The sequence below is a fragment of the Salmo salar genome, chromosome 17 (assembly GCF_965601325.2).
Source record: "Salmo salar chromosome 17, fSalSal1, whole genome shotgun sequence".
In the NCBI taxonomy this organism is placed as follows: Eukaryota; Metazoa; Chordata; class Actinopteri; order Salmoniformes; family Salmonidae; genus Salmo; species Salmo salar.
Window position 1 is genome coordinate 83,078,351 of NC_138307.1, and position 10,547 is coordinate 83,088,897.

Here is a 10,547-nt window from a genome sequence, read left to right on the forward strand (position 1 = left end):
TCCTGTCAGTACAGTCCTGTAGGTATGATATTGTCCAGTCAGTACAGTCCTGTAGGTATGATATTGTCCTGTCAGTACAATCCTGTAGGTATGATATTGTCCTGTCAGTACAGTCCTGTAGGTATGATATTGTCCTGTCAGTACAGTCCTGTAGGTATGATATTGTCCTGTCAGTTATTGAGTTATTGCCGCAGAACAGTAACAGAAGCATGCTAGTTGATCTCAGGCAGCCCACCTAAACAAGGGTTGTGGTCTGAGAAAAATGGGTTGTTTTGTTGTCTGAGATCGGCATGGTCGTGTCAGAGGCCGACCCCTTCCAGGAACTCAAGCTGAGCCACACAGGCAGATGGTAGTGAGTGGGATGGAGGAGCTCAGGTCCTCAGCAGCACTCCGTTTCTAAGCCATTTCATACAGTAACTATTAACTAAGCATGTGCTGTCTCCTCAGAGGAGAGCTGCAGATTACTATGTAGGATAATGTATAGAATGGCTCCATGACATGACTTACGTATCTATTACTGTATGTGGTGGAAATGGCTTCTATATTTCATACAGCAACACAAAGTCATCTACTGTTCTTCTTTAATCTGGTCTTATTTTGTCATCTCTCTCTCTCACTCTCTCCCTCCTCTCTCTCTCCCTCTCTCCCTCACTCTATAGAGCTCTCTATCTATCTACTCTCTATCTCTCTCTCTCCCTCTCTCTCCCTCTCTCACACTCACTCTCTTTCTCTCTCTCTCTTACTCTCTACCTCTCTCTCTCACTCTCTCTCTATCAATCAATCTCTCTCTATCTCTCTCTCACTCTCTCTCTGTCCCTCTTTCTCTGTTTCGCTTTCTCTACCTCTCTCTCTCCCTCGCTCCCTCTCTCTCCCTCACTCACTCTCTTTCTCTCACTCTTTCTCTCACTCTCTCTCTCACTCTCTCTCTCACTCTCTCACTCTCACTCTCTCTCTCGCTCTCTCTCCCAGTCTCTCTCTCAGTCTCTCTCTCTGTCCCTCTCTCTTTGTTTCTGTCCCTCTCTTTGTCCCTTTCTCTGTCTCTCTTTCTCCCTCTGTCTCTCTCTCTCACTCTCTCCCTCACACTCTCTGTCTCTCTCTCACACACACTCTCTGTCTCTCTCTCTCTCTTTGTCCCTTTCTCTCTCTTTCTTTCTCTCTCTGTGTCTCTCTTTCTCTCTCTCTGTCTTTCTCCCTCTCTCCTCTCTCTCTCTTCCTCTGTGTCTCTCTCTCTCTCTCTCTGTCTTTCTTTCTCTCCCTCCACATCTCAAATCAGATGTGAGGTATAGAATAATACCACTAGGGGGAGTAAATACAAACAAATGAGACACTTTTTAGTTTCACATGGTTGAATACCAGTATATTAATAATGAGTCTATCAGCTTTTAGTTTCACATGGTTGAATACCAGTATATTAATAATGAGTCTATCAGCTTTTAGTTTCACATGGTTGAATACCAGTATATTAATAATGAGTCTATCAGCTTTTAGTTTCACATGGTTGAATACCAGCAGATTCACAAGGCTGAAATCTGAGCACTACTTTCTCACAGAGACTTTCCAAATGGCACATTACTCCCTACAGAGTGCACTATTTTGACCACTACTTTGAGTGCACTATTTTGACCACTACATTGAGTGCACTACTTTGAGTGCACTACATTGACCACTACTTTGAGTGCACTACATTGACCACTACTTTGAATGCACTACTTTGAGTGCACTACTTTGTGCTATAAGGACATAGGGTGCCTAGTTCAAGACATTGCTGATTACCTATTAAATCACAAGATGCAGTGATGGATGGAATGGATTGGTTTACACGTCACAAACGGCTGTTTCTCATTGGGTTCATAAGTGATTGGATTAGTCCAATGTGTAAATCTGGAGGTGCCGGAACAAAAAGTGAGGACAAGAGGGGGGGGGGGGGGGGGGGGGGGGAAACCTGGGGAGTTCTGAGGTAGCCGAATGCATGAGAAATAAAAATCTCCTTTAAAATAAAGCATCATGCATATCGTTGTATTTGCTTAGTGTTTTCCCAAGATTGTATTTGAAATATTGAGAAAGGTCTGTTTTGTCTGCATGCTGTTTTTTCACTGAGCTTCGATCACACCGACAGTGTCTTGTGTTTTGGTACACCACAATTACATTCATTTCCAATCAAACGCTGCGTTTGCCTTGCAGCATTGCGTTGCAGAGACAGTTGCTGTGGTTCGGTGTGGTGCAGACGTTGGATTTATGGAACGTATGCGTCAAGCTGAATGCGTTGAGGGCTTGACAGAAATGGCATCAGAAGGTGAATGTTGAACTGTTGTTGCATACATAAACAGATGAAGCTGCGTATTATTTTGTGAATTCTCACTGTCGGTGTCTTCGAAGCGTGACAGATTTGCTGCGCGTTCCCGACTGTAGAGTTCCTAGTTATTGGGCTACAATCCACAGCTATTTAATATATATATATTTATCCTATGTGACTAAATTATAGGTCTTCTCGTGGTGTAGTAGGCTATTCTGAATGATTTAATTTATTTCTAACAGACAGCAGTAATTCTTTCACTTTGGCAAATGTATTTCCATTTATCAGAGGTGCTGCAGTTCCTTCAGAACCCTTTGCGCGATTCTATAAGGAAATGAGTGATGAAGTACAACGCTGCAGAGATGAGAGTTGCAGGTTCATGTCTATCAGAGCAGAGAGGGAGAGAGATCATAGAAAAGGAATCTCCTTCTAGTTATGTGAGAGATACTGGCGCAATGTTCACACAGCCACTCGTTTGTCTCAAAAATAGGTTACAATTTTGCTCAAATCATAAACCCAGTCCAACAAAAAAAATCTACTCCAAGAATATTAGTCCTGGGCTGAAAATTTACTTTTCCCACACGTTTTTTTGGGGGGGGGCAGGAGAATTAACAAAGAAGCAAATTTAATAAACTTTGATCGCTTTTGTTAGTGTTTACATTGCAAAAAGTGAATAAAAATGGTTCATGCAACAAGAGGTTCCGGAACAAGACATTCCAAAACTGAGGCTCAAATTAAGCGCTGCGATTTGTCGCAGGTCACATGTTTGAAATGTAAGCGCTCATCGTTCCTTCCTGATTCCCTCCTGAAAAATCACGAGATTTAGAAAACTCATACATTTTAGAAATACAAATTGTATTTTATTTTGATAATCAAAAGGCAGACAGATATTTGGTATAAAAAACATTCACTTAAACAATACATTAAATATGATGTGTAAAGACAAAACAGTGATTATAAAAAGTATCATTTTGAACACAACTATGTTCACCTGTCACAGACAATAACATCCTCATTTATATGAAAAATAATAATCAAATAATATTTTATAAAACTATAAATATGAACCTAAGTAAATATAACTAAAGAAAAACATTTAAGAAAATACACTTTTCCTATTGAAATACCAAAATACTGCTAAAATCCTACATTGAGTGGATATGATTCAAAGCTTTGACAATTGCATTGTTCTTGACAAAAGAGAGCTGTATCTATTGTAAGGACTAGATGAAGACTAGACCTGGACTAAAGTGGACTTTTAATGGAGATACTCCACTCACTATGCTTTCCATCCAGTCGTTTGTATGCAAAGATACTGCATCAAAACATTACTATGGTAGGGCTTTGATTGAACCCGGGAGGCAGGTAGCCTAGTGGTTAGAGCGTTGGGCCAGTAACTGAAAGGTTGCTAGATTGAATCCCCGAGCTGACAAGGTAAAAATCTGTCGTTCTGCCTCTGAACAAGGCAGTTAACCCACTGTTCCTAGGCCGTCATTGTAAATAAGAATTTGTTCTTAACTGACTTGCCTAGTTAAATAAAGGTTAAATAAAAAAAAAGTACAGGTGGAATGCAGGTAAAGGTACACTTGTGAAAGATAACAGACCTGCAGGAATGTTCTCAGCATTACAGGTCAATCAGTCAGGTGGTCAGAGAGCCAGGAGACCGTCACAGCCACCTTTAAACCAATGATGGAACCACCATAGAAAATAGAAGGACCGTTTGTTGTACTCTACAGTGTTGTACAACTGGACACTGAGCAGCATCCTGTGATGACTCACTGTTATGGTGGACTCATGGGACAGTGCTCCAAAAACATTCACTTACAAGTTGAGCTCCTGTATAATGGAAATGTGCTGATTATTTAGGCCAATGATGTCAGTTGGAGTCCGTTGGATGCAAACCTAGTCCCCAGGCTTTTGTGCCGTGGGAGGTAGAGTCTGGTGCATCAGATTACTTGGAGGCTGGAGTGGCTGGTACACAGGCCAGTGGTGAATGGGTGGAGTTGTGTGTGTGTGTGTGTGTGTGTGTGCACAGTCCATTGCTCCAGGTGATCGTGTAGATTAGATAGAAGACTGTCCAGGCCAGGGGTGGATGGAAGCTGTGGTTGACATGATATCAGAGGCATTCATTCTTCAGGAGTGACTGGAAGGTCTCCTCTGTGTGTGTCAGTGACAGTCCACTTCTCCAGTTTGACAGTGTGGATGGATGGATGGATGGATGGATGGATGGGTGGATGGATGGATGGATGACTACTGGCATTTATCCATTGACCTTTCCTTTCTCTCTCTCATGTCACTGATCCACAGGAGGACGGTCTTGAACTCTCCGATGGCCTTGTAAGTCCTGTTGGTGTCCAGCTGCCAAAAGAGGGAATGAATGTCAACAACATATCATAAACACACTCTACTATTGGATACTACAGCCATAGGAGATGGAACTGATTGGATACTACAGCCATAGGGGATGGAACTGATTGGTTACTACAGCCATAGGAGATGGAACTGATTGGATACTACAGCCATAGGAGATGGAACTGATTGGTTACTACAGCCATAGGAGATGGAACTGATTGGATACTACAGCCATAGGGGATGGAACTGATTGGATACTACAGCCATAGGGGATGGAACTGATTGGATACTACAGCCATAGGAGATGGAACTGATTGGATACTACAGCCATAGGAGATGGAACTGATTGGTTACTACAGCCATAGGGGATGGAACTGATTGGATACTACAGCCATAGGGGATGGAACTGATTGGATACTACAGCCATAGGGGATGGAACTGATTGGTTACTACAGCCATAGGGGATGGAACTGATTGGTTACTACAGCCATAGGGGATGGAACTGATTGGATACTACAGCCATAGGGGATGGAACTGATTGGATACTACAGCCATAGGGGATGGAACTGATTGTGAATGCACACAGGTGCAGATAAGAGGTCAATCTCAGGTAAATGTCAACAGTTGAGGAATCATTAAAACAGGTCAATTAGATCTAGAGATTAGTTTTGTTTTGAGCTGTGTGCCTTTGCCATAAAGCACCATGTTGAGATGTGTAAGAGGGTTGGATAAGTCATATTCACCTTCTTAAAAGTGTTCTCCATCTTCCTGATGGTTGTCTTGGTCCATTTTGGTCTAGTTGGGCACTCCACCAGCTGTACAGAGGAAGAACGGTCAGTTGTCTTTTCTGTTTGTCTGTGCATCTATAATATCTTACAATAACATGGGTGGGTGATCAGTGTGTTCTGCATGTATACAACTACATCCATCCTGCTAGTCTACAGTAAAAGTGCCTGGAAGAACCTTTTGTGTTGCTACACAGGCCGAACCTTTCCAGTTAAACCTGGAACCTCTCTGAAAAGGGTCTTCAAGGAACCCCTGTGTAAATGTTGGAGCCAGAACCTTGTTGTGATGGGAGGGGCTCCATTTTGAGCCTTTTAATAATATATTGTAGAGGTGACAGCCAATCAGATTGGAGGTGGGGCTGATTGGAGGTGGGGCTGATTGGAGGTGGGGCTGATTGGAGGTGGGGTTGATTGGAGGTGGGGCTGATTGGAGGTGGGGCTGATTGGAGGTGCTGCTGATTGGAGATGGGGTTGATTGGAGGTGGGGCTGATTGGAGGTGGGGCTGATTGGAGGTGGGGCTGATTGGAGGTGGGGCTGATTGGAGGTGCTGCTGATTGGAGGTGGGGCAGATTGGAGGTGGGGCTGATTGGAGGTGGGGCTGATTGGAGGTGGGGCTGATTGGAGGGTGGGCTGATTGGAGGTGGGGCTGATTGGAGGTGGGGCTGATTGGAGGTGGGGCTGATTGGAGGTGGGGCTGATTGGAGGTGGGGCTGATTGGAGGTGGGGCTGATTGGAGGTGGGGCTGATTGGAGGTGGGGCTGATTGGAGGCTTTCAGACAGTTATTTTTGGTCACCCGTTAGTGTAAATGTAGTTCCTGTTCATCATGTTAAAATTAATTAAAATGTTATTTTTGAATATGTTTACTTATGAATATTACATATTATAATATTCATAATATTAACATTGCTGATTACATACAGTAATAAAGTGGTAACTATTCCAACTTTGGGATTGGCATAGGCTCTTGAGGAACTCATACACCTCTGTTAGCCTCATTGAAGCTACAACACTGTCAGTGTTTAACCTTAACATGTGATGACAATACAACAGAACAGATGAACAGAAATGTCATTTCCTCTAAGAGGTGGTCAAAAATAGAACTATCTTAAAGTTCAATACTCACACAAGATTGCACATCTTTTTCCAGCCTTGCCAGAAGATCCTCAAAGTGTTTGGGGTACAGACCTTCCAAAGATTTCTGGTTGAACACATTGCCATAGACATCCAATATCTTGTTGATTTCCCAGATGCCAAGTTGTTTCTAAAAAATAAAATGAAAATAATTCAAGTTGTGTTGCTTGCTCTTACTCTTACTTGTTTAATAAAATGCTAAATTAGTTCAGTAACAGTCTATGTTTTGATTTATAAATATGATTTATAAATATACCTTAGCACACGTTGTACAGATTTTGGGCAGAAGTCTTTCATATATTTTTCTGGGGAACGTCTGTAACAAAATACATTTCAATTAATTACTATGCACATAACAATATTTATTTCAGGCATTTGAAACAGTATGAAAACAGTTTTCTACTTACTGGTAAAGAGTTTGTGAGAGTTTCTGTTTTGTTGAGTAATTCGTTGATCAGTCTGGGAGAGACCGTCCGTTGGAGACAGTTTGGTCTGTCGCGTCGTTTCCGGCCATGAGCGCGTCCATCCAGGTGTCCAAACATCAACGCCAGCAGACCAACCGTCATCAACATCATAGTGCGCATCTTGTCGGTCTTATTGTTTAAAGTCGTAATTAACGGAGGAGAGAAGAGCAGTGTAGCAGAACTGTAGTTTGACAGTCTGCACTTCTTCTTTCATGTTATATACCCATCACTTCACCTTTCAAAAATTCCCACAGTCGAAACGTGATGCTTAAAAGTGTAACAGCATTTCGTTAGCGCAAAATTTCCATGGAGTGGCCAGCACAAGACGCATTGGTGCTGAGCTTGCTGTTATCTCTCTTTCAGATCTACGATGTCCTGCGGTTAGATTTGTTTGTTGTGGTTTTGCGTTCTAGAGAGAGTTTACCACTTCGAGATTACTGGATGGATAAAACGAGGTTGAAGGTTCATGATTGGTGTTATTCCCCCTTCAAGCAGCTGTAGTTCTATTGAAGTTAAGGAAGAGATGCGTCTATGAGTATCTGATGCTCTATATCCACTATCTTCTTGATAACTGCTGTTCTGTAGGCTTCTAAACTGTGCTCCTCTCTACTAAATGTGAACCTGACCCACTGATGTGCTTTAATAGCTTACTTTCTAAACTGTTATTGCAATATCATAGTAAATATGACCTTTCTGGGAAATAATTTAGAGAATATTCCATTTTGTTTTTATAACTTGTAATGATTCTACTACTGAGGATTGATTAATTAATTATTTTAAAAACATTGTTTATTTTGTGTCATTAATTTAAAAGACTCAATTAAGCATTTTACTGCTATCATTCATACTATACAACACCGTCATCACTCTGGCTTAATACAAACAATAACAAAAGTGCAGAAATGCAGAAAGAATCTCTTGCTGCCAGGTCTGTCTAACCTTTGTGGTGCATCATGCTGATAAAAGCGGTTTTGTGGAGGAGGATACTGTAATGGATCATCAATGGCCTTTAACCAACCCAAAGCTTTTGCCATGCAAATTCTCACTATCTGTACCTCACTATTGGTCCCCGATCCAATGGGGTTCGTTCAGTTTTGTAAGGTTGTCTGGTACTTACTGGAAGAGGTTGGTTCTGTTCATCCCTGGGTAGGATGAGTTGACAACTCTGCTCTCTCCCCCTGATCTGTGTTACCCACTGAAACCAGGTCACACTCCTACGTGGTTCACCACTGCTAGGTCGGGTCTGACCCAGATAGATGGAGTTGTAGACGTCTGCACGTCGCCTTTCGGCTCCAATCTAAGTACTGTATGAGTCAATGTGGTCAGAGAAAAAGTGGTTCTGAAGACTGACTGAAGCATTCAGCTGATTTCCAGTCAGTCAGAACAATCAACGGCGTGTTGTACGGTTTTAAATGGTTACAAACGTCCATCAGTTGGACATTGAACCATATGGAGAAGGTGGAGACAGATTCAAATCATTTTACGTGCTACTGTGACCAACTGCCTTTTAACCCGGGTCGTCTGTGGAGCAAAATACAATGTTAGCCCACTGAGCTAAAGCCTAGGCATTAGCTCTGGGAGCTTACCTCAGAGAGCTAACACAAGTCTTCAGGTTTCAGGTAAGATTACTTATCAAGCATCATTCACTGAACTTCCTCCAAAGCCCTACAAAGACCTTTATTCTCTCCAAATCAGCAACGCAGCAAGAAACCTTTTCGTATCTGTTAAAAAAAAGTCATCATTCAGAGAATATCGGCGGAAGTTTGTATGAGGTTGCTATTTCAAGTGTCCTCAATTGTCTTCGCCCGTCATCATAATGTGTTTCATTCTTCTTCCATCATAACTGGGTTAGACCTCTGTCATAAGATCTGGGTTAGACCTCTGCCATAAGAACTGGGTTAGACCTCTGCCATAAGAACTGGGTTAGACCTCTGCCATAAGAACTGGGTTAGACCTCTGTCATAAGAACTGGGTTAGGACTCTGGCCATAAGAACTGGGTTAGACCTCTGTCATAAGAACTGGGTTAGACCTCTGTCATAAGAACTGGGTTGGTTAGACCTCTGCCATAAGAACTGTGTTAGACCTCTGCCATAAGAACTGGGTTAGACCTCTGCCATAAGAACTGGGTTAGGACTCTGCCATAAGAACTGGGTTAGACCTCTGCCATAAGAACTGGGTTAGACCTCTGCCATAAGAACTGGGTTAGGCCTCTGTCATAAGAACTGGGTTAGACCTCTGTCATAAGAACTGGGTTAGACCTCTGTCATAAGAACTGGGTTAGGCCTCTGTCATAAGAACTGGGTTAGACCTCTGCCATAAGAACTGGGTTAGGCCTCTGTCATAAGAACTGGGTTAGGCCTCTGTCATAAGAACTGGGTTAGGCCTCTGTCATAAGAACTGTGTTAGGCCTCTGTCATAAGAACTGGGTTAGACCTCTGTCATAAGAACTGGGTTAGACCTCTGTCATAAGAACTGGGTTAGGCCTCTGTCATAAGAACTGGGTTAGGACTCTGGCCATAAGAACTGGGTTAGGCCTCTGCCATAAGAACTGTGTTAGGACTCTGCCATAAGAACTGGGTTAGACCTCTGCCATAAGAACTGGGTTAGACCTCTGTCATAAGAACTGGGTTAGGACTCTGGCCATAAGAACTGGGTTAGACCTCTGTCATAAGAACGGGGTTAGGCCTCTGTCATAAGAACTGGGTTAGACCTCTGCCATAAGAACTGGGTTAGGCCTCTGTCATAAGAACTGGGTTAGGCCTCTGTCATAAGAACTGTGTTAGGCCTCTGTCATAAGAACTGGGTTAGACCTCTGTCATAAGAACTGGGTTAGGCCTCTGTCATAAGAACTGGGTTAGACCTCTGCCATAAGAACTGGGTTAGACCTCTGTCATAAGAACTGGGTTAGACCTCTGCCATAAGAACTGGGTTAGGACTCTGTCATAAGAACTGGGTTAGACCTTTGCCATAAGAACTGGGTTAGACCTCTGCCATAAGAACTGGGTTAGACCTCTGTCATAAGAACTGGGTTAGACCTCTGTCATAAGAACTGGGTTAGACCTCTGTCATAAGAACTGGGTTAGGCCTCTGTCATAAGAACTGGGTTAGACCTCTGTCATAAGAACTGGGTTAGGCCTCTGTCATAAGAACTGGGTTAGACCTCTGTCATATGAACTGGGTTAGACCTCTGTCATAAGAACTGGGTTAGGACTCTGTCATAAGAACTGGGTTAGACCTCTGTCATAAGAACTGGGTTAGAGCTTTGCAATAAGAACTGGGTTAGACCTCTGCAATAAGAACTGGGTTAAACCTCACATAGTATGGCACCACTTACAGCAGTACAGGTAATGTCTCTCTGGATACAGCTAGTCTAAACATTGTATAGTCTAATGTTACATTTGGTATATCTAGTCAGAGGTGTGGTGGGGGGTCACAGTTAGGAGCTGAGAGGTGTGGTGGTGGTGGGGGGGTCACAGTTAGGAGCTGAGAGGTGGTGGGGGGGGTCACAGTTAGGAGCTG

General features: G+C 42.8%; 1 long non-coding RNA gene across 1 annotated transcript; it reads right to left on the reverse strand.

Moving 5' to 3' along the window:
- Positions 1-6,531: 6,531 nt before the first annotated feature.
- On the reverse strand, positions 6,532-7,209 carry LOC145861321 (uncharacterized). The gene is made up of 3 exons (XR_014381052.1): positions 6,971-7,209; positions 6,820-6,879; positions 6,532-6,693 (listed from the first exon to the last, which is right to left on the reverse strand). It is a non-coding gene; the product is annotated as an uncharacterized LOC145861321 (long non-coding RNA).
- Positions 7,210-10,547: the final 3,338 nt, after the last annotated feature.